The sequence below is a fragment of the Somniosus microcephalus genome, chromosome 1 (genome assembly GCF_052327205.1).
Source record: "Somniosus microcephalus isolate GS21.2 chromosome 1, FLI_Smic_1.0, whole genome shotgun sequence".
NCBI lineage: Eukaryota > Metazoa > Chordata > Chondrichthyes > Squaliformes > Somniosidae > Somniosus > Somniosus microcephalus.
This window is the reverse complement of record NC_140987.1, coordinates 106,992,333-107,017,906: the sequence shown is the minus strand read 5'-3', so window position 1 is coordinate 107,017,906 and position 25,574 is coordinate 106,992,333.

Below are 25,574 nucleotides of genomic sequence, written 5' to 3'. Positions count from 1 at the left end.
AATGGCACAAATAACTACATATGGGTATGATCTTGTGGCCATTACAGAAACATGGCTGCAGGGTGACAATGCCTGGGAATTAAACATACCAGGTTATTTAACGATCAGGAAGGACAGGCAGGAAGGAAGGGGAAGTGGGGTGGCTATGTTAATAAAGGAAGGAATCACTGTAATACAGAGAAATGATATTGGGTCAAAAGATCTGGATAATGAAACAGTTTGGGTGGAGGTAAGGAATAATAAGGGGAAAAAAACACTAGTGGGCGTAGTCTATAAGCCGCCGAACAGTGGCAACTCTGTTGGACGGAGTATCAATCAGGAAATAGTTGAGGCTTGTAATAAGGGAACATCTATAAGTATGGGGGATTTTAACTATCATATTAATTGGACAAATCAAATTGGGCAGGGCTGCCTTGAGGATGAGTTCATTGAGTGTATTAGGGATGGGTTTCTTGAGCAGTATGTAACTGAACCGACCAGGGGGCAAGCAACCTTAGATCTGGTCCTGTGTAACGAGACGGGATTAATTAAAAATGTCCTAGTAAAGGATCCCCTTGGAATGAGTGACCATAACATGGTTGAATTCCATATTCAATTAGAGGGTGAGAAGGTTGGATCTCAAACAAGCGTGCTAAGCTTGAATAAAGGAGACTATGAAGGTATGAGAGTGGAATCGAGTAGAGTGGATTGGGAAAATAGAATAAAGGGTAAGACGATACATGATCAGTGGTGTACATTTAAGGAGTTATTTTACTACTTCCAAAAAATATATATTCCACTGAGAAGAAAAGGGTGTAAAAGAAAAGACAGCCATCCATGGCTAAGTAAAGAAATTAAGGATAATATTCGACTAAAAACAAGGGCATATAAGGTAGCCAAATCTAGTGGGAGGATAGAGGATTGGGAAAACTTTAAAAGACGGCAAAAAATAACAAAAAGATTGATTAAGAAAGGGAAGATAGATTATGAAAGTAAATTAGCAAAAAATATAAAAACAGATAGTAAGAGTTTTTATAGTTATATAAAAAGAAAAAGGGTGGCTAAAGTAAATGTTGGTCCCTTAGAGGATGAGACCGGGAAATTAATGGTGGGAAATATGGAGATGGCAAAAACACTGAATGAATATTTTACATCAGTCTTTACAGTAGAAGACACTAAGAATATCCCAACACTGGACAAACAGGGGGCTAAAGGGGGGGAGGAGCTAAACACGATCAAAATCACTAAGGAAGTGGTACTCGGTAAAATAATGGGACTCAAGGCGGATAAATCACCTGGACCTGATGGCTTACATCCTAGGGTCTTGAGGGAAGTGGCGGTAGGGATTGTGGATGCATTGGTAATAATTTTCCAAAACTCCCTGGACTCGGCAAAGGTCCCGGCAGACTGGAAAACTGCAAATGTAACACCCTTATTTAAAAAGGGCAGTAGACAGAAGGCTGGAAACTATAGACCGGTTAGCCTAACATCTGTGGTAGGTAAAATTTTGGAGTCCAGTATTAAGGAGACAGTAACAGGACATTTGGATAATCATAATTTAATAGGACAAAGTCAGCATGGTTTTATGAAGGGGAAGTCATGTTTGACAAATTTGCTGGAGTTCTTTGAGGAAGTAACGTATAGGGTGGATAAAGGGGAACCAGTGGACGTAGTGTATTTAGACTTCCAAAAGGCACTTGACAAGGTGCCACACAAAAGATTATTGCTTAAGATAAAAAATCACGGGATTGGGGGTAATATTCTGGCATGGATAGAGGATTGGCTATCTAACAGAAGGCAGAGAGTTGGGATAAATGGTTCATTCTCAGACTGGCAATCAGTAACTAGTGGTGTTCCGCAGGGGTCAGTGCTGGGTCCCCAACTCTTTACAATCTATATTAACGATTTGGAGGAGGGGACCGAGTGTAACATATCAAAGTTTGTAGATGATACTAAGATGGGAGGGAAAGTAGTGAGTGAGGAGGACATAAAAAACCTGCAAGGGGACATCGACAGGCTGAGTAAGTGGGCAGAGATTTGGCAGATGGAATACAATACTGGAAAGTGTGAGGTTATGCACTTTGGCAGGAAAAATCATAGAGCAAGTTATTATCTTAATGGCAAGAAACTGGAAAGTACTGAAGTACAAAGGGATCTGGGGGTCCTGGTGCACGAAACTCAAAAGGTTAGTATGCAGGTGCAGCAAGTGATTAAGAAGGCCAATGGAATGTTGGCTTTCATTGCTAGGGGGATAGAATATAAAAATAGGGAGGTATTGCTTCAGTTGTACAAGGTATTGGTGAGACCGCACCTGGAATACTGCATACAGTTTTGGTGTCCATACTTAAGAAAGGACATACTTGCTCTCGTGTCAGTACAAAGAAGGTTCACTCGGTTAATCCCGGGGATGAGGGGATGGACATATGAGGAGAGGTTGAGTGGATTGGGACTCTACTCATTGGAGTTCAGAAGAATGAGAGGCGATCTTATTGAAACATATAAGATTGTGAAGGGGTTGGATCGGGTGGATGCGGGGAAGATGTTCCCGATGATGGGTGAAACTAGAACTAGGGGGCATAGTCTTAGAATAAGGGGCTGCTCTTTCAAAACTGAGATGAGGAGGAACTACTTCACTCAGAGGGTGGTAGGTCCATGGAATATGCTGCCCCAAAAAGCTGTAGAAGCTACATCATTACATAAATTTAAAACAGAAATAGACAGTTTCCTAGAAGTAAAGGAAATTAAAGGTTACGGGGAGCGGGCAGGAAATTGGACATGAGTTTAGGTTCGGATCGGTCATGGCCCTGTGGGTAGCGGAGCGGGCCCAGGGGCCGTGTAGCCTGATCCTGCTCCTATTTCGTGTGTCTAATTCTGTTAGATTCAGGAGATGGTTCTGGGATAGTGGATTGGCGGCTAGGATCAGATCAGCCATGATCTTATTGAATGGCGGAGCAGGCTCGAGGGGCCGATTGGCCTACTCCTGCTCCTATTTCTTATGTTCTTATGTTATGTTCTTATGTAATGGAGTCATTTTCTTGCTCGGCATCATTTCACGCTCATAACTGACCAGCGCTCCGTGGCCTTCATGTTGGATAACCGGAAGCGCACGAAAATCAAAAATAATAAAATTCAACTCTGGAGGATGGAGCTGGCCGCCTTTGGATATTCTATCCGTTACCGACCCGGCAAACAGAATGTGGCCCCAGATACCTTCACACGGGCATTTTGCTCTTCAATGTCAACGTCGACTCTGGCGGATCTGCATATGAACTTATGCCATCCTGGCGTTACCCGTATGTTGCACTTTGTGCGCTCCTAAAATCTACCATTCTCAACAGAGGACGTAAAGAAAACATGCTCCTCCTGTAGGATTTGTGCAGAATTGAAACCACAATTCTTCCGCCCATCAGATGACTTACTCATACATGCAATGCAGCCTATGCAGAGGCTCAGCATAGACTTTAAAGGGCCATTGCCTTCGTCAACGTGGAACACCTACCTACTTACGATGGTAGACAAGTATTCATGCTTTCCCTTTGCCTTCCCCTGTCCTAATATGCTTACCTCTACGGTAATTAAATGCCTCGATCAGGTATTTTCCCTCTGCGGGACGGCCAATTTTATCCACACGGATCGGGGTCCCTCCTTTATGTCGAGTGAACTTAAAAGTTATCTCTCCCAACAGGGAATCGCCTCGAGTAAGACAACACCATATCACCCAATCGGCAATGGACAGGTTGAATGATACAATGCCATCATCTGGAACGCTGTCCATCTGGCACTGAGGTCACGCAACCTACCAGACCAGCAGTGGGAAACTGTGCTCCCCGACATGTTACACTCTATCAGGTCTCTTCTCTCCACATCCACGAATGTCACACCTCATGAGCGATTCTTCAAGTTCCGGCGTCGCTCTACACATGGGACATCTCTACCCTCATGGTTGGTGGCTCCAAGCCCTGTGCTACTCCAGAGGTTCGTCCGGTCAGCCAAGAACGACCCTCTCGTTGACGAGGTGGAGTTAACGGAGGTAAACCCCACGTATGCGCACGTGCGGTACCCCGATGGCCGGGAGTCCACCGTCTCAGTCAGAGATCTGGCTCCCTGCCCAACCGGTCACACAGGCCCGAATGATGTAGGATCCCACGACGATGATGTCAACACTCTGCACCCCTATGAAGATGACGCCCTACCTGGGACATCGAGGGATCTGCCGGCAGTGCTACCGGATCAACTCAGGGAGCCGAACGCTTCCCGTAGGATGGCCACCCGAAATCAGGATGCCGGACAATCTCCGGCTACAACCCAGGATGAGGCCAGCTCTGCGCCTGTGGGGACCCGCACCCGGAGCCATGATATTCCCAAGCCTCCACAGGACGATCAAGACGACGCGGACTCTACCGACTTACCGGTACAGGCCAAATGACCCAGGGACCAGGACACGGTCCGGGGAGACATGCCTTCCGGTCACAAGCAGAAAGCTATATGACTACGGCTATTTTTGGTCCGCCTAGTCCGTTAAATGTAAGAAGTCACACAACACCAGGTTATAGTCCAACAGTTTTATTTGAAATCACAAGCTTTCGGAGCGCTGCTCCTTCATCAGGCGAAGTGGAGAGATGCCTATAGACACAGATTATATAGTCAGAGAATAATGCCAGATGATTACAGATAATCTTTCTAACTGCCATTTATCACACCTCGGCAGAGAGATAATCACAGCAATCAAAGGTGTGAATGGTGTCCAAACAGGTCAGTCAGGAAAACATTACATCAAAGAACAATGAGGTGGGGGTCACAAGGGGTAAAATGTTGCAGATGCTGGGGTCTGTATGAAAAACAAAAAACAGCCAAAAAACATTTTCTTTGCTGGAAATCACAGCAGGTCCGGCGCATCTGTGTAGAGAGAACAAGCCAATGACGACTCGAGTCTGGATGACGCTATGTCAGGTGGGGTTACATGTAGCGTGACATGAATCCAAGATCCCGGTTGAGGCCGTCCTCATGAGTGCGGAACTTGGCTATCAGTTTCTGCTCTACGATTTTGCGTTGTCGTGTGTCTCGAAGGCCGCCTTGGAGAATGCTTACCCGAAGATCGGAGGCTGAATGTCCTTGACTGCTGAAGTGTTCCCCGACTGGGAGGGAACACTCCTGCCTGGCGATTGTTGCACGGTGTCCATTCATCCGTTGTTGCAGTGTCTGCATGGTCTTGCCGATGTACCATGCTCCAGGGCATCCTTTCCTGCAACGTATGAGATAGACAACGTTGGCCGAGTCACATGAGTATGTACCATGTACCTGGTGGGTGGTGTCCTCACGTGTGATGATGGTATCTGTGTTGATGATCTGGCATGTCTTGCAGAGGTTGCTGTGGCAGGGTTGTGTGGTGTCGTGGTCGCTGTTCTCCTGAAAGCTGGGTAATTTGCTGCAAACGATGGTCTGTTTGAGGTTAGGCGGCTGTTTGAAGGCGAGTAGTGGAGGCGTGGGGATGACCTTAGTGAGGTGTTCATCGTCATCGATGACATGTTGAAGGTTGCGAAGAACATGGCGTAGTTTCTCCGCTCCGGGGAAGTACTGGACGACGAAGGGTACTCTGTTGGTTGTGTCCCGTGTTTGTCTTCTGAGGAGGTCGATGCGATTTTTTGCTGTGGCCCGTCGGAACTGTCGGTCGACGAGTCGAGCATCATATCCCATTCTTACGAGGGCGTCTTTCAGCGTCTGTAGTTGTCCATCGCGTTCCTCCTCGTCTGAGCAGATCCTGTGTATTCGCAGGGCTTGTCCATAGGGGATGGCTTCTTTAACGTGGTTAGGGTGGAAGCTGGAGAAGTGGAGCATCCTGAGGTTGTCCGTGGGCTTGCGGTAGAGTGAAGTGCTGAGGTGTCCATCTTTCATGGAGATTCGTGTGTCCAAGAATGAAACCGATTCTGAGGAGTAGTCCATGGTGAGTTTGATGGTGGGATGGAACTTGTTGATGTTATCGTGTAGTCTTTTCAGTTATCAATATCCCTTTGCAGCTTCCCTTGGTTTTCTAAAGAATTAACTATATTGGTATCATCTGCAAATTTCAACACCACTAGGTCTACATTGAAATCATGATAAACACAGTGTACACAAGTGGCCATAGAACTGAAACCTGTGGGACACTTCCAACCACACTGAAAAACTGCTCTTAACTCCTACTCTCTGTTTTCTCCCTTCTCACCAATTTTCAATCCAGTTTGCTATCCTCCCACTAATTCCATGCCCCTTAATCTTCCCTAATAATCTCTCGTGTGGTAATTTGTCAAAGGGCGTTCAGTCGTATATGGCGCCTGTTGTGTATGTACCTTTAAGGGAATAACTGGTCTCAGACTGCAGTACCGGCAGTGACCACCCCTGTATAAAAGGCCCTCGCAGGCTTCTGTAGTTTCAGTTTCCAGGTTGTCTCCATTCAGTAAAGACTTGTTAAAATCAACTCCTGCAGTCCGTGTCTCAATTATACACGGACATAATACTGGCGACGAGTAAGAAACGAACTTACCTGCAACTCGGCAGCACCTCAGACGACGTTATTGAAGGTCGAAGCCAGAAGAAAGAAAAAAAAATAAATAATCCAAAGGAACTTGAGAAATGGGCGTCGGCCATGGGCAACCGCCCTCCAAATCATCGAATTGAAAAGTGCAGGAGAGACTGTCGATGCCAGGCTTGGTTCTCCAGTCTGTGGTTTCCCAGCTAATCGGGCTGGTGGCAGGTAGTGCACTGATTCTTCCTGGGCTGCGGCGGGCTAGAGCTCGATCGGGTGGCTCTGCAACGGGGCCGGGCAGCGAGTCGGGAAGCAAAGAGAGAGAGAGAGGGTGGAGCACACAGGGCACGGCCGGTGCTTCGAAGCCGGGCAGCGTTCGGACCTAAGAAGAGGCAGGGAAGTGTCCCAGAGGGTCCGCTCCATGACAGGAATGGTTCTTCAATTAACGGAGCAAATATTGAAGCGTGATAGAAAAATAAAAATACCGCGGAGAGCAGCGGCAGCGGCGGGAAAGCACGGGAGGCGCCATCTTAACTCGGCGGGGAAGAAGGAAAAGCGCGGGAGGCGCCATTTTGATCCATCGGGGACGAAGGCAAAGCGCGGGAGGAGCCATCTTAGATTTTCAAGATGCCAAAGACTGGCGATATCACTGCCTTCGATAATGCAAAAGAAGACTGGACCACGTATGTGGAAAGAGTTGAGGTATATTGCAAGGCAAACGAAATAGCCGATGAGAAAAAGGCATCGGTATTGCTAAATTTAATGGGCGCAAGAACGTACAGCTTATTGCGGGACCTGATTACTCCAGCCAAACCAAAGGCGAAGAGTTTTAACGAAATTGTTGCTATCCTACAGGAACACCTAAATCCTACACCGCTGCTGATAGCAGAAAGATTTAAATTCCACAGGAGAAATCAGCATAAAAATTCGAGCAATGCTGATTACCTTACGGAACTACGCAAGCTATCAAAGCACTGCCAGTTCAGAGCAGGACTGGCAGATACCTTACAGGACAAATTTGTCTGTGGACTCCTGAGTGAAGGAACCCAGAAGAGGTTACTCTCAGAGAAAGAGCTGACGCTAGATAAGGCTTTCAGCGTGGCAGTATCGTACGAAGCAGCAGCAAGGGGAGCTGCGGAAATACAACAAAAGCCACAGGAATACGGCACCCACAAAATGACACGGGGATTTGCAAAATGTTATCGCTGCGGCAGAACAAACCATGACCAGAAGGACTGCTGGTCCAAGGACAAAATATGCAGGCAATGCGGAAAGATGGGACACATTGCACGAGTTTGCAGGTTTGGGAAGAAGACCAACGACAACAAAAAGGCTACTAAGGAACCGTACAGGAAAGTACAAAAGATGACGGACAGTAGTTCCAAAGACCAGATGAGCGATAGTGAATCCGGGAACAAGAGACTAAGCTGTCTCAAACTTCACAACGTAATCGCAAAAGAGGATCACCGAACCATTTGGGTCACCCTCACGGTAGCAGGGTCCCAAGTCAAAATGGAATTGGATACAGGATCAGCTCTAACCGTCATGAATCGACGAGACTACGAGCGGCTATTCTCACACATACCCTTGAGAGAGACATCCATTGTCTTGAGGATGTATACGGGGCAAAAAGTATACCCCAGAGGAAAAATAAGGGTGCCTGTCGAATACAACGGCAAGAAAATACGGAAATTGTATCTCTACATTCTGCAAGATGGTGGACCACCGTTATTGGGACGTGAATGGATCAGAAAGATAAGTTTAGACTGGCACTCCATTCAGGCACTGACGGTGGCTGGTAAAAAGGATGACGACGTCACTCCTGGACGATTGTCAACAATCTTAGCTGACGCCAAAGAGGTATTTCAACAAGAACTGGGAACTCTTAAAGGCGTAACCGCCTCAATAAAAATAGAGGAGAATGCAATTCCCAAGTTTTTCAAAGCAAGACCGGTACCATATGCAATTCGCCCAGCCGTCGAGGCAGAGCTGGAGAATCTGGAGAATGCAGGCATGTTATCTAAGGTAGACTGGAGCGAGTGGGCGACACCCATCGTTCCTGTCATGAAGAAAACGTTAAACAATAAGTCTGAGGAGCCAAGCAAGGTTCGCATCTGTGGGGACTTCAAGGTGACGGTGAACCCAGTCCTTCACACAGTACAATATCCTCTTCCAAGAATAGAAGATATCTTCGCCTCACTATCTGGAGGGAAGCGTTTTACAAAAATTGATCTAGCACAAGCATATTTGCAGATGGAGGTTGAAGAATCCTCTAGGAAGTATCTCACGATAAACACTCACAAAGGTCTTTACCAGTATAATCGACTGGTATTCGGAGTAGCATCAGCTCCGGCGATATGGCAAAGAGCGATGGAACAAGTCCTGCAAGGGATTCCGGGGACTCAGTGTTACTTGGACGACATCCTAGTAACAGGTGAAGATGACAGTGAACACCTTGCCAACCTAGAGCAGGTGCTCACTAGACTACGTGAACATGGGCTACGAGCCAATTGCCCCAAGTGTGAGTTTTTTAAGAAACAGATATCGTATTGTGGCCACGTGATTGATGAAGAGGGGTTACATAGGTCCCCTGACAAAATTGAAGCGGTAGTTAAGGCTCCAGCGCCTGAAAATGTGTCGCAACTGAGGTCATTCCTCGGATTGGTGAATTACTACCATAAGTTTTTGCTGAATTTGTCCACAATTCTGCATCCACTGAACGCCCTACTACGAACGGGAGTAGCATGGAAATGGAGCGATGACTGTAAGCGGGCCTTTCAGAAGAGTAAGGACCTAATCACTTCAAGAGAAGTATTGGCTCACTACAACCCATCACTACCGATAAGACTGGCGTGTGATGCGTCTCCCTACGGCATTGGAGCGGTACTGTCACATAAATTCCTTGATGGTTCAGAGAGGCCGATAGCTTTTGCGTCACGCTCGTTAACTTCAGCCGAGCGTAACTACGCCCAGATTGACAGAGAAGCCCTCAGCCTGGTGTGGGGGGTGAAGAAGTTCAATCACTACCTGCACGGTCAGAAATTTACTCTACTAACTGATCATCAACCTCTCGTCTCCATTTTCAACCCTCAGAAGGGCGTACCAATAATGACGGCACAATGGCTGCAGAGGTGGTCCCTTTTCCTAGAGGCACACCAATATGACATCGAGTACAAAGGAACTAAACAGCATGGGAATGCTGATGGATTGTCGCGCCTACCGTTGCCGACGGTGGAAGAAGAACTGGCAGTGGGTCCAGTGGAGTTATTCCACTCGATTATAGTCGAATGTCTCCCCGTGACGAATGCAAACCTAGAAAAGGAAACATGAAATGGCCCGACACTCTCCTGGGTCTATGATTTAACGGTGAAGGGATGGCCAGCAGATGGCGAACCACTGTTGCCAGCATTCTCGCCGAGAAGAGAACAGCTGTCAAGTGTGCAGAGGAACCTTGATGTGTGGATCCAGAGTATTAATTCCACCCAAATTGAAGGATAGAGTGCTCAATGAGCTTCATGAGGGTCATCTGGGAGGGGTAAAAATGAAGAACTTAGCCAGAGCGTTTGTGTGGTGGCCGGGAATCGATAGAGAAATCGAAGAGATGACCAAGAGCTGTACAGGATGCCAGAAGGTCCAAAACGCCCCACCACAACTCCTCTACATCCATGGGAGTGGCCCTCATCTCCATGGCAAAGGGTGCACATTGATTTTGCTGGTCCCTTTATGGACTCGATGTTTTTAATTGCGGTGGATGCACATTCAAAGTGGCCAGATGTAATAAAAATGTCCTCAACCACCACAGAAAAAACTATCACAGTCTTACGAACCATATTCGCCAGGAATGGGCTGCCTGAACAGATTTGCTCTGACAATGGACCACAGTTTGTGTCTGAAGAGTTCCGGAGGTTCTTAAAGAACAATGGTGTTAAGCATTACACATCCGCCCCATATCATCCAGCCACTAATGGATTGGCCGAGAGGTTTGTTCAAACATTCAAGAAGGCTATCAAGGCAATGTGTAATGAAGATATACCCCTACAACACAAGGTGGATAACTTCTTGTTTGCCTACCGGAATGCGACACATGCGGTTACCAACAAACTCCAGCCATGATGTTCTTCAATCGAAGACTATGATGCCGCTTGGATTTGGTTAAGCCAAACGTCAGAAGAGATGTGGAGAACAGGCAGTTTCAGAATATGAATGAAAGGCCGACCAGGAGTTTTAAGATAGGTCAACCAGTTTTGGCCCGGGTCTACCGCACAGAGAAATGGCAGCCAGGAACGATCTGCACACAGCAAGGACCTCTAATGTATACCGTGGACGTTGGAGAGAGCATTGTAAGATGCCATGCTGACCAGATTCTAGAGTCACTGGAAAACGTCAACTCCACACCACGATCTGATACACCTGGCAATGAAACCGAAGTACCAATTGCATCTACCGCAGAATCGGTGATATTGGAAGCAGACGAACCAAACAACGACATTGATCCCGACTCAACCTTGCCAGAAGAACCTGATATCCCAAAGAGGCGTTATCCAGACAGAATCAGGAAGCCTCCTCAAAGACTGAACTTATAATTGCTTAACTTCAACCAATGTATCTAGCAACTGTAATTGTAATTGTAATTAGTTATTATTTAGTTGTTAAATGAATGTTATATACTGTTTATCTAAAAGGGGAGGAATTGTTGTGTATGTACCTTTAAGGGAATAACTGGTCTCAGACTGCAGTACCGGCAGTGACCACCCCTGTATAAAAGGCCCTAGCAGGCTTCTGTAGTTTCAGTTTCCAGGTTGTCTCCATTCAGTAAAGACTTGTTATAATCAACTCCTGCAGTCCGTGTCTCAATTATACACGGGCATCATAGCGCCTATATAGAGTAATACTCTCAATCAGTGATCATCATCATCAGAGGTTTTCTTCCAGTTGATGGCACCACTCTTTACAAAGTCGTTAGCTCTATATCTGAAACTCAAGGGACAACTAAATCACTTCTGTCAGTTCTAAACAGAATTGGACAGTGGGGTGACGAATGGCGTGTTATTTCAAGTGATAAAATCTGGTCAATTTGTGCTGAGAAAGACTGACTATAATCATGTTCTCTCTTCTATAAGGATTCCATGCTGCCTTCAGTTACAAATACCTGCTATCTCGGCTTGGTAATTAGATCTGAATTACGCGAGGGAAACAAATTGGGAATTTAGTGGAAAATCTGGTAGAAGAGTTGAAATTCTCAAAATAAAGCTTGTCCCATGGGTACTCAATCCTTTGCAAAACATATTTATTCATTGATAGAATACTATAATCCCATTTAAGGGAAATCCAACTCTTGTCCCTGGACCTAGTACAGTTTAAAGTCATTGGTCTAGAAATTGGATATGGCCCAAAAACAGGCAGTGTCCTGGGCCAGCGCTATTTTGCTGTGCTCGTTCAAATTTACATGATTGGAGTGCTGATGTTAGCACTAAACGCCCTGCTGGTTGGCTTAGCGCTCAACGCGTAGGCTAATATCGGGTGCAGACTAATAGCCAGTAATGTTGGGCCTGGTCTCTCTCCACTACTTAAAGGGGAGGTGCTTTGATGCAGCAGCCCCTCTTTGTCACTGGAGTTTGAAGACATGGCTCAACAACAACAGCAGCAACACAGAGAACGAGCCAGAAAGTTCTCGGATGTGGCTTTTGAGGCATTGGTCATGGCAGTGGAGAGAAGGCGGGGTGTCCTGTTCCCACAGGGTGGAAGAAAGCCTTCAAAGCCCAATTACAGAAGGCTCTGGCAAGAGATAGATGCCTACGTCTTGTGCCGCAGGCTTGGATACAGTGCCAAAAGAAGTTTAATAACCTCACACGGCAGGTCAAGGTGAGTGAAGGTTTCAGCAAATGCCATAGTGCACCATCTGCACCACAAGTCTCACACACTGCTCAATGCACCACACACCCATCATTCACCTACCAATAATCTCTACCTATCACCACTCAGACCTCACAATCAGAGCTTCACTTCACCCTCACAACTTTACCACTGCTGCAACACTCACACTCATATCTCAGACCTTGCACACACACTGACAGATATTCAAATATGGCAGGTACATCACCAAACACATTGCACCACACTCACTGAAAAACTTTCCTTTCTCTTGCAGGCCAAGGTAGCTCACAACTGCCGCGAGCAGCGACAGACAGGATACGGCCAAGCCGCATAAGACACCTTAAGCCAACTGGAGGAGACGGTGCTCAACATCATTGGAGAAGAAGTCACCGAAGCCGTGGCAACAGACGAAGTTGAAGCCCTTGGGGACAATAACGGTATGGTCATTCCCAAACACTGACAAGCACTGCACAAAGGTGCACGGCTGCACCCAGGCTCTCCAATGACTCCCTCCATATGCTTATGGGGGGAGTCACAGCACGCAGGGAGGTGCTCTTCCCTTCCTATGGGTGGAAGAGACCGCCCCAGGAGACCAAGACAGCCTGGTTGCACATTGCACAGGAGGTCACAAGCAGGGATGTCGTCAGGAGGACCTGGGTGCAGTGGTGCAAACCTTTTAATGATCTCATTCGATCCATATCGCACTACCCATCCCTCACACTCACCCTCATCCTAGTGCAATCATACCAACTAACAACACGCAAGGGTACCCACTTGAGAGTTTTATGCAATGTTCATGCGAAGTTTCTGTTACTGTGCTGTCAAAAATTGAAACCTTTATTTTTAACACTTTCTGTTCTTGGGCAGATTTGCGTGTACCTTTGGAAGTGGCTTAGTGGGTTGCAGTGAATGGTGAGACATAACAGTACCCCCCCCACAGTGGTAGTGAGTGTGAAAGGTGTAGTGTATGTACTTTTAAGAGAGAACTACTTTTACAGCTCCTGTATACTGTAGTACCGGCAGTATATAAGCCTTGAGCATGCCTCTGTACCCCAGTCTTGAAACTACCCTACTCCAGTAAATACCTGTTGATTGTTAAGTTACAGCATCCGTGTGATTATTGAAAAACATCATACTCTCAGAATCACGGATCTAACAGTGGCGACGAGTGTCGATTCGAATCTACCTGCAACTCTGCATTTCCCTTCGAGGATTCGCTCCGGGAGGGCGGTGGAAGAAAGTCGAAGCCAGAAACACGGGTGTCGACCACGAGCAACCGCCCAGTCGTCCGGCAGAGAGTGAACATCGCAGGGGAGGCTGTGGAGAGCCGGGCTTGGTTCCCCAGCCACGACAATCAGCAATAGACTAACGACAGGTACAGCGCAGACCCTTCCCGGACAGCGGCGGCGGGAGCCGACTGACGGCGGAGAGAAAGCCGAGCAGCGTCGACGGGGTAAGACAGAGGGTGAAGCGCACAGGGCGCAGCCGGGGGTTGAAAACCGAGCGGCGTCGAGGAAAAACAAAACAGAGAGAGGGTAAAGCAACAGCCAGGTTCAGGACCGAGTGGCGGAAACGGGACAGGCGCACAAAAAAAAAGAACGCGCAGAGCACAGCCAGGGCTCACGGGCTGAACAGTGTCCGTGGGGAGAAGAAGGGAGAGCGCGGGAGACGCCATTGAGCCACGGAGAAGAAGGGGAAGAGCGCGGGAGATGCCATTTTTAGAAGCCGCAGCGGAGAAGGAGGGCGAGCGCGGGAAGGAAGGAAAGTGCGGGAGACGCCATTTTGTGCCAGCGGAGAAGAAGGGGAAGCACGGGAGATGCCATTTTTGACAGTTAAATCACACCCAGGGATGCCGAAGAGTGGCAGAATCTCTACGATCGACAAGGAAGTCGAAAATTGGGCGACATATGTGGAACGTATTGAGGTGTACTGCAGGGCGAATGAAGTGCCAGATGCTAGGAAAGCACTGGTTTGTTAAATTCCATGGGTGCAAAAACTTATGGGTTACTGTGAAACCTAATAACCCCAGAGAAGCCGGTGAACAAGAATTTCGAAAGCATAGTAGAAATCCTACAGGACCACTTAAACCCCACACCGCTGCTGATAGCAGAACGATTTAAGTTCCATAAAAGGAACCAACACAAAGACGAAAGCAATGCTGAATACCTAACGGAACTGCGCAAGCTATCGAAACACTGCCAGTTTGGAGCAGGACTAGCAGATACGTTAAGGGACAAGTTTGTGTGTGGGCTGCAAAGTGAAGGAACCCAGAAACGGCTTCTATCAGAAAAGGATCTTACGCTGGACAAGGCTTTCAGTATGGCAGTATCACACGAAGCAGCCGCAAGGGGCGCTGCAGAGATACAACGGAGACCGCAAGAATATGGCACCAATGAAATGTCCTATGGAACAGGGAAGTGCTATCGCTGCGGCAGAACAACACATGACCAGAAGGATTGTTGGTTCAAGGACCAAGTGTGCAGACAGTGTGGAAAAGCAGGACACATAGCAAGGGTCTGCAGGTCTGGGAAGAAAACCAACAGTAAGAAATCTCCACAGGAGAAGTACAAAAAGGTACACCAGGTGATGGACAGTAGTTCAGACGAACAGAAAAGTGACACAGACTCCGGAAGCAAGGAGCTGGGTTGTCTGAAACTACATAAGGTAACCAAAATGGAGGATCACCAGACTATCTGGGTTACACTCAAGATAGACGGAGTCCAAGTGAAAATGGAATTGGACACCGGATCAGCCCTAACAGTCATAAACCAAAGGGACTACAAGCGGCTATTTTCACATATACCCTTGAAAGCTACTGAGATTGTCTTGAAAACGTACACGGGGCAAAAAGTCTACCCCAAAGGAAAAATAAGGGTAAAAGTGATATATAAAGGCCAGGAAATACCTAAAATGGATATATATGTATTGCCAGATGGAGGACCACCACTACTAGGGCGTGAATGGATCCGGAAGATACAGCTAGATTGGCATTCCATACAAGTACTGACTGTAGATGCCAAAAAGGATGACGACGTCACACCTGGACGACTGTCAAAAATGCTAACTGACACACAAGAAGTGTTCCAGGAGGGACTCGGAACACTAAAAGGCATAACAGCGACGATCAAAATGGAGGAAAATGCAAGCCCAAAGTTTTTAAAGGCCAGACCGGTACCTTATGCGATCCGCCCAGCCGTCAAAGCAGAGCTGGAAGGTTTGGAATGTTCAGGAGTACTATCCAAAGTGGACTGGAGCGAGTGGGCTACACCCATCGTTCCTGTAATGAAGAGGTCATTGAGTAATACGCCTGTGGAACCAAAGAAGGTTTGCATCTGTGGGGACTTTAAGTTGACAGTGAACCCAGTCCTTCACACTGTACAATATCCACTTCCGCGGATTGAAGATATTTTCGCCTCGCTATCTGGAGGGAAACGCTTCACTAAGATTGATCTGGCCCAGGCGTACCTGCAAATGGAGGTAGAAGAAGCCTCAAAACAGTACCTCACGATCAACACTCATAAAGGTCTCTACCAATACAACCGGCTGGTGTTCGGGGTAGCATCAGCTCTGGCTATTTGGCAAAGGGCAATGGATCAAGTCCTGCAAGGGATTCCAGGGACCCAGTGTTATTTGGACGGCATCCTGGTCACGGGCGAAAATGACAGTGATCACCTCGCCAACCTGGAGCAGGTGCTCACTAGATTGAAGGATTATGGGCTCCGAGCTAATCGCCACAAATGCGAGTTTTTCCAGAAGCAGATCTCGTATTGTGGCCACGCTATTGATGAAGAGGGGTTACATAAGTCCCCTGAAAAGATTGAGGCAGTAGTCAAGGCTCCAGCACCGGAAAATGTGTCACAACTGAGGTCGTTCCTCGGGTTGGTGAACTACTACCATAAGTTCTTGCCGAATTTGTCTACAGTACTACACCCACTGAACACCCTACTGCAAATGGGGGTACCATGGAAGTGGAATGACGAATGTAAACGAGCTTTCCAGAAGTGCAAAGAATTGATCACATCAAAAGAGGTGTTGGCTCATTTCAACCCAGCACTACCAATTCGGTTGGCGTGTGATGCAACACCCTATGGCATTGGAGCGGTGCTGTCGCACAAATTCCCGGACGGCTCGGAGAGGCCAGTAGCCTTTGCGTCTCGGTCACTAACCTCAGCCGAGCGTAACTATGCCCAGATTGACAGGGAGGCCCTCAGCCGAGTGTGGAGAGTGAAAAGGTTGAACCACTATCTGCACGGGCAGAAGTTCACCTTGCTGACTGACCACCAACCACTTGTCTCCATCTTTAATCCAAAGAAGGGCGTTCCGGTGATGACTGCGCAACGGCTACAAAGATGGTCCCTTTTTCTAGGGGCACACCAATATGATATCGAGTATAAGGGCACGAAACAGCATGGAAATGCTAATGGGCTATCACGCCTGCCACTGCCTACTGCGGAGGAAGCACCAGCAGTGGATCCTGTCGAAATATTTCATTCGACTATAATTGAATGCTTGCCAGTAACTAACGCTGGTATAGAGAAGGAGACCCGAAATGACCCGACACTGTCTCGGGTATATGACTTGACGGTGAAGGGATGGCCAGCACATGGCGACTCACTGTTGCCAGCATTCTCATCCAGAAGAGAACAGCTGTCAGTATGCCAGGGGACCTTGATGTGTGGATCCCAAGTGGTAATTCCACCCAAGTTAAGGGAGAGAGTGCTCAATGAGCTTCACGAAGGTCATCTGGGAGGGGTGGAAATGAAAAGCCTTGCTAGGGCTTATGTGTGGTGGCTGGGCATCGATCAGCAAATCGAGGACCTGACAAAGAGCTGCTCAGGATGCCAGAAGGTCCAAAATGCACCACCCCATGCCCCTCTACACCCATGGGAGTGGCCCTCATCTCCATGGCAACGGGTGCATATTGATTTTGCTGGTCCATTCATGGACTCAATGTTTTTAATAGCCGTGGATGCGCACTCGAAATGGCCTGAGGTGATCAAAATGTCCTCCACCACCACGGAGAAAACTATTGCAGTCCGACGGACCATATTTGCCAGGAACGGCTTGCCAGAGCAGATTTGCTCTGATAACGGACCACAGTTTGTGTCCGGAGAGTTTCGAAGATTTATGAAAAGGAATGGGGTAAGGCATTACACATCCGCCCCGTATCATCCAGCCACAAATGGATTGGCTGAGTGGTTCGTACAAACCTTTAAAAAAGCAGTAAAGGCCATGTGCGATGACGACATTCCACTGCAGCATAAGGTGGACAATTTCCTGTTAGCCTACAGAAATCCGACACATGCAGTCACCAACCAGACCCCAGCCATGATGTTCTTTAACCGAAGGTTGAGGTCTCGTCTGGGTTTGCTCAGACCAAATGTACGAAGAGATGTTGAGAATAAGCAATTCCAGCACATCAATGAGAAGCCGACAAGGAGCTTCAATGTAGGGCAACCAGTCTTGGCCCGCGACTACCGAACAGAGAAATGGCAACCAGGAACGATATGTACACGGCAGGGGCCACTAATGTACACAGTGGATGTTGGGGAGAACATTGTGAGACGCCATGTCGACCAGATCCTAGAGTCACAGGAACGAGTCAACCCCAGGTCTCGCGTACCTGGTGATGAACCCGACATACAGGTAGCATCTACCCCAGAAACTGTAGCATCGGAAGCTGATGAACCAACCGACGACAGGGGGCCAGCATCGCCTCCGCACCAAGAGCAAGACACTCAGGAAAGGCGCTATCCAGAAAGGATCAGGAAGCCGCCCCAAAGACTGAATTTGTAAATGGACTATTAGCAGTTAATGTTGCATGGTAAAAGTGTTAATTGTTAAATGAATGTTATGGTACTGTTAATCTAAAAGGGGAGGAATTGTAGTGTATGTACCTTTAAGGGGAGAACTACTTTTTACAGCTCCTGTATACTGTAGTACCGGCAGTGACCACACCTGTATATAAACCCTGAGTAGGGATCTGTACTTTAGTTTTAGAGTAACCTTCATCCAGTAAACACCTGTTGATTGTTCCTCTGCAGTCTCTGTCGATTTATTGAAGGACACCATACATCAAAATTCACGGATTTAACAACTTGGACATTGTAGGGATGCTTTATGATGTTGGTGTGGGGTGATGCCAACCTGGCGCATCATGTGGCAGCCAGGGTGTACAGCGTCAAGTGAAGTAAATCAGGGCATGGTAAGGCCATCCCTGGCCTCCCGGGCAGCACTGTGCTCATGTGCTGATGCCCTCTATCCTGTGCAGCATCAGGTGATGGCAGAGAAGGTTGGTGGTGTTGTTGTTGTTGTTGGTGCTGCTGGTGCACCTGGTGCTGCTGCTGTTGGGGCTGATCGGGTCAGATTCTGAGAAACAAGGTGAGAGAGTTTAAAGGGCACCCATGTTGATGGAATAGATGGCAGGTGAAGTAAAGATGACAGAAGCGATCCATCATTGGTGGGAGAGTTCTTCCAATGAGGTGAGCGGTGGGTTGACAGTGGGTTCCTGAACTGTCAGGTAGGAGTCAGCCCAAAATTATTCAAATGAGGCCCTGCTGTTAAGATCGGCAGGGCCCCCACACCCACGGCATTGCCGGGTTCTTTGCAATCTACCGGTCTCCCCCACACCCTCCCCGCCTCCCCGTTAATATCGGGGCCAATGTGTTCATGTTTCATTTTGTGACAAATGGATTTTTCATCAATGTAAATATTGGTTGCGAATTTCCTCATAACCAGTTTCGCTCTGTCATAGAAACATAGAAGATAAGAGCAGGAGTAGGCCATTCGGCCCCTCGAGCTTGTTCCGCCATTCAATGCGATCATGGCTGATCATCCAAATTCAGTACCCTGTCCCTGCTTTCTCCCCATATCCCTTGATTCCCTCGGCCTTAAGAAATATATCTAACTCCTTCTTGAATATATTTAATGAATTGGCCTCAACTGTCTTCTGTGGTAGGGAATTCCACAGGTTCACCACTCTCTGGGTGAAGAAATTCCTCCTCATCTCTGTCCTAAATGACTTACCCCTTATCCTTAGACTGTGACCCCTGGTTCTGGACTCCCCCGCTATTGGGAACAGCCTTCCTGCATCTAGTCTGTCTAGTTCTGCTAGAATTTTATAAGTTTCAATGAGATCCACTCTCATTCTTCCAAACTCTAGCGAATTTAAGCCTAATCGAACCAATCTCTCTTCATATGTCATTCCTGCCATCCCAGGTATCAGTCTGGTGAACCTTCGCTGCACTCCCTCCATGGCAAGAACATCCTTCCTCAGATAAGGCGACCAAAAATGCACACAATACTCAAGGTGTGGTCTCACTGAGGCCCTGTACAACTGTAGCAAGACATCCTTGCTCCTTTACTCAAATCCTCTCGCTATGAAGGCCCGCATACCATTTGCCTTCTTAACCACCTGCTGCACCTGCATGCTTACCTTCAGCGACTAGTGCACAAGGACACCCAGGTCTCGTTGCACTTCCACTTTTCCCAATCTATTGGCGTTCAGATAATAATCTGCCTTCCTGTTTTTGCCACCAAAGTGGATAACCTCGCATTTATCCACATTATACTGCATCTGCCCAATCACCCAACCTGTCCAAATCATACTGGAGTTTCTCTGCATCCTCTTCACAGCACACACGCCCACCCAGCTTTGTGTCATCTGCAAACTTGGAGATATTACATCTAGTTCCCTCGTCTAGATCATTAATATATATTGTGAATAACTGGGGTCCTAGCACCGATCCCTGCGGTACCCCACTAGTCACTGCCTTCCACTTGGAAAAAGACCCGTTTATTCCAACTCTTTGCTTCCTGTCTGCCAACCAGTTCTCTATCCAAGTCAATACCTTTACCCCCAATCCCATGTGCTTTAACTTTGCACGCTGATCTCTTATGCGGGACCTTATCGAAAGCCTTCTGAAAGTTCGAATACACCACATCCACTGGTTCTAGCTTATCTATTCTACCAGTTACATCCTCAAAAAATTCCAGTAGATTAGTCAAGCATGATTTACCTTTTGTAAATCCATGTTGACTTTGTCCGATCCCGTCACTGCTTTCCAAGTGCTCTGCTATTACATCTTTTATAATGGACTCTAGCATTTTCCCCACTACCGATGTCAGGCTTACCGGTCTATACTTCCCTGTTTTTTCTCTACCACCTTTTTTAAATAGCAGGGTTACATTAGCTACCCTCCAATCCATGGGAACTGTTCCAGAGTCTATAGAATTTTGGAAGATGACCAGCAATGCATCTACTATTTCTAGGGCCAGTTCCTTAAATACCTTAGGATGTAGATTATCAGGCCCTGGGGATTTATCGGCCTTCAATTCCGTTAATTTCCCTAACACCATTTCACTACAAATACTGATTTCATTCAATTCCTCCCTCTCATTAGACCCTATGTTCCCCGACATCTCTGTGAGTTTATTTGTGTCTTCCTTTGTGAAGACAGAACCAAAGTATGTATTTAATTGGTCTGCCATGTCTTTGTTCCCCATTATAAATTCCCCTGATTCTGACTGCAAGGGACCTACACTTGACTTCACCAATCTTTTTCTCTTCACATATCTATAGAAGCTTTTATAGTCAGTTTTTATGTTCCCTGAAAGCTTACTCTCACACTCTATTTTCCCCCTCTTAATTAATCGCTTTGTCCTCCTTTGCTGAATCCTAAACTGCTCCCAATCCTCAGGTTTGCTGCTTTTTCTGGCCAATTTATATGTCCTCTCCTTGGATCTTATGCTATCCCTAATTTCCCTTGTTAGCCAATGTTGAGCCACCTTTTTTGTTTTATTTTTATGCCAAACAGGGATAAACAAATTCTGTAGTTCATCCATGCGATCTTTAAATGTTTGCCATTGCCTATTCACTGTCAACCCTTTAAGTAACATTCCCCAATCCATCCTAGCCAACTCGCACCTCATACCATCATAGTTTCCTTTATTTAAATTCAGTTCCCAAGTCTCTGAATCAACTACTTCACTCTCCATCTTAATGAAGAATTCTATCATATTATGATCGCTCCTCCCCAAGGGGCCTCACACAACAAGATTGCTAATCAATCCTTTCTCATTACATAATACCCAGTCTAAGATGGCCTGATCTTTAGTTGGTTCCTCACCATATTGGTCCAGGAAACCATCCCGTATACACTCTAGGAATTCCTCTTCCACAGTATTGTTACTAATTTGGTTCAACCAATCTATATGTAGATTAAAGCCACCCATGATAACTGCTGTGCCCTTATTGCATGCATCTCTAATTTCCCATTTAATGCCAACCCCAACCTCAGCATTACTGTTTGGGGGTCTGTATACAACTCCCACTAATGTTTTCTGCCCCTTGGTATTTCTCAGCTCTACCCATACAGATTCCACATCATCAGAGCTAATATCCTTCCTTACTTTTGTGTTAATCTCCTCTTTAACCAGCAATGCTACCCCAGCACCTTTTCCTTTTTGCCTGTCCTTCCTGAATATTGAATACCCCTGGATGTTGAATTCCCAGCCTTGGTCACCCTGGAGCCATGGCTCTGTAATCCCAGTTATTTGATATCCTTTTACTTCTATTTGCGCAACTAATTCATCCACCTTATTACGAATGCTCCTCACATTAAGACACAAAGCCTTCAGGCTTGTTTTTTTAACACTCTTTGACCTTTTAGAATTATTGTTTGCTGTGGCCATGTTTGATTTACACCCTTGATTTCTCTGACTTCCACTTTTGCTTTTCTCCTTCCTGTCTTTTGCTTCTATCCTTGCTTCCCTTTCCTCTGTCTCCCTGCACAGGTTCCCAACCCCCTGCCATTTTAGTTTAAACCCTCCCCAACAGCACTAGCTAACACTCCCACAAGGAAATCGGTCCCAGTCCTGCCCAGGTGCAAACCGTCCAGTTTTTAGTGGTCCCACCTCCCCCAGAACCGGTTCCAATGTCCCAGGAATCTGAATCCCTCCCCCTTGCACCATTCTTCTAGCCACGTATTCATCTGAAATATCCTTCTATTTCTACTCTGACTTGCACGTGGCACTGGTAGCAATCCTGAGATTACTACCTTTGTGGTCCTATTTTTTAATTTACCTCCTAACTCCCTATATTCAGATTTTAGGACCTCATCCCGTTTTTTACCTATGTCGTTGGTACCTATATGCACCACGACAACTGGCTGTTCACCCTCCCCCTCCAGAATGCCCTGCAGCCGCTCCGAAACATCCTTGACCCTTGCACCAGGGAGGCAACATACCATCCTGAAGTCTCGTTTGTGGCCGCAGAAATGCCTATCTATTCCCCTTACAATAGAATCCCCTATCACTACAGCTTTCCCCCTCTTGTTCCTCCCTTCCCATGCAGCAGAACCACCCCTGGTGCCAGAAAGTTGGTTGCTGCTGCCATCCTCCCCAACAATATCCAAAGCGGTATATCTGTTTGAGAGGGGGATGTCCACAGGGGACCCCTGCACTACCTGCCTGTGCCTACTACACTGCCTGGTGGTCACCCATTCCCTTCCTGCCTGTGCAGCCTTTACCTGCGGTGTGACCAACTTATTAAACGTGCTATCCATGATGTCCTCAGCATCGCGAATGCTCCAGAATTTATCCATTCGCAGCTCCAGTGCCGCAATGCTGCAGCTGGATACACTTCCCGCACACATGGTCGTCAGGGACATAGGAAGTGTCCCTGATTTCCCACATAGTGCAAGAGGAGCATGCCACGGGGCCGAGCTTTGCTGCCATGACTTACCCTTTAATTAATTTAAATTAAATCAATTCCACCAATTATACTACAATTAAATGATATACTCAAGGGCCCTTGTGTCCTAGCACACCCTGCTACACAACAGAGACCCTAGAAACTATAAGCACAAAATTAAGACCTTCTAAACTTTATAAACTATGACCCTTAACTGTCAAACTATAGAGTAGTATAAATACTCACCTGGCCGTACTCACCCAATCAGCTGCTTCCTCCTGCCCATGTCACGTTTTGAATCATGGTGTGGCTCTGGAATGCCGCTGCCAGTCTATGAGATTGGTATGCCTGTGAAAAAAAGCCCACGAAAGTGAGTTTAAATACTCACTGAAACTCCGCTCTCACCGCTCCCGACAATGGCCTGTGAAAAAAAGCACGCGAAAGTGAATTTAAATACTCACTGAAACTCCACTCTCACCACTCCCGACAATGGCCTGTGAAAAAAAGCCCGCGAAAGTGAGTTTAAATACTCACTGAAACTCCGCTGTCACCACTCCTGACACTGGCCTATGAAAAAAAACCCGCGAAAGTGAGTTTAAATACTCACTGAAATTCTACTCTCACCGCTTCCGACACTGGCCTGTCACTGTAACTTCGCTGGACGTGTGACTGGAAGCTCACTCACGCACGCAAATGGGGTTTCAGCTTCTCTTCAGGCAAAGTTATGCAGGACCCATTCAGAGGAAATTCCCAACCCATGTGTTATTCTGCCCCTCCCTCACCTGCGACAATGCAGATCTTTCGTCGTGCACTATGGAGGAAAGGAAGGACCCTGGTGTCATGTAATGCCTAATGTCGCTCTTCATTTAAAAATGGCAGCTATACCATGCTGCATAATACTCCACTCTTCTATGGAGCACTGAAAAACTATTTGTAAAAGTACAGATCTAGAGCAAAACATTCCCTTTACCTTACTCTATTGGGCCAGGTATCCACAGGCTTCTTTTTGTTTGTTATGTTTGTAACTTAAAAAAAAAACTTGTAAAAAAAAGTGATCAAATTATCTGTGTCATGTGATATAAACAAATTGCATTACATTTCTAGGATTGCATTTAAATTAAAGAAGGAATATTTATTTAGCAGTGTAAAATGTTTTGTGCTGAAGGACACAATAGCAAAATTAATACCTATAAATAACACTACTAACGCGTCCTAACCCAATTACATTAGTTTTCAGGAAAGGAAAACATTTATTTTAAAGGAATGGGTCTGGGTGACAATACAGCTGATGAGCTAACACACAAATCCATCTCCATTACTCACAGAAAATGAAGTTTTCTAAAGGCTGAATGGCTGCTACTCTCTGCACTGTAATTACCACATCTATTGTACTTGACACTCCAACACTAATACAAGAAATAATTCATCTTTTGTATGTGTTTTCGATATCTCGTGACTAGCATACTCTTGCTACATTAATTACCAGCCCTTTTATATTAAATACTAGCTAGGGGGGCCCGGCGTTGCCAGGGCAATTTTGGGCTGCGCGGTTTACAGCCGGGCGCTGCTGCTCCCCCGCTCTGTGTCACTCTTTCCCTCCGTGCCCCTCTCTCTCTCCCTCCCCCTCTGTGTGTCCCCTCTGTCTCTCCCCCCCGTCTCTGTCCCTGCCCCTGTCTGTCCCCTCTCTCTCTCCTTCCCTCTCTCTCACTCTCCTGCTCTCCTCTCCCTCTCTCCCCTCCCTCCCCCATCTCTCTCCCTCCCCCTGTCTCTCACTGCTTTGCTCTCTGTCCCTCCCTCCCCTCTCCCTCCCTAGCACCTCAGGCCCGGTGCAGTTGTGATAATTTGGGACCAGGGGAAGGGCTTTGAAAACTGAGCCCGGCTGCGGTGGATGTGCGGGGCCTAGTGGTTGAGGCCCGACCGGGCTCTGGGGCCGAGACAGACCCCAGCTGAGCTCTCGGTGCGGCAAGGCGCCGTGGCGTGGTTAACGGCCGGCCGCTGACGCTCCCTCGCCCGCTCTGTGTCTCGGGCCGAGCGGTTGTGAGGCCCGGCCCGAGTGACTCCAACTCACCTCCCGCTCCCGGAGCTGCAATGTGGGTGTTTATTTGGCTGGTGCTGTCGCTGTGGGGATGAAAGAAATGGCGGCGAAGTTTCGGGAGGCTACAGGATTAGGCCCGCCCACAGACGGCGAATTGGTCAACCATCAGGTCACTGAACTGTAGGATTGGTCAACCATCAGGTCACTGAACTGTAGGATTGGTCAACCATCATGTCACTCAACGCTACTGAGCAGTAGGATTGGTCAACCGCTAATGAGTGGATTTTTGAGGATTTTTGAATGTTTTTTGTATCGTGTCCGAACAATTTTTGTCTGTCCAAAAAGTAAATATGCCTATTAGACTCCCCTAATGATAAGCTTTCTTTTGATATAACATGCGTGTAGGTACGCTCTATAACTTTTGAGTGTATAGCGGACAGACAGACAGACAAACAGACAGACAAACCAACCGCTTTATATATATAGATAAC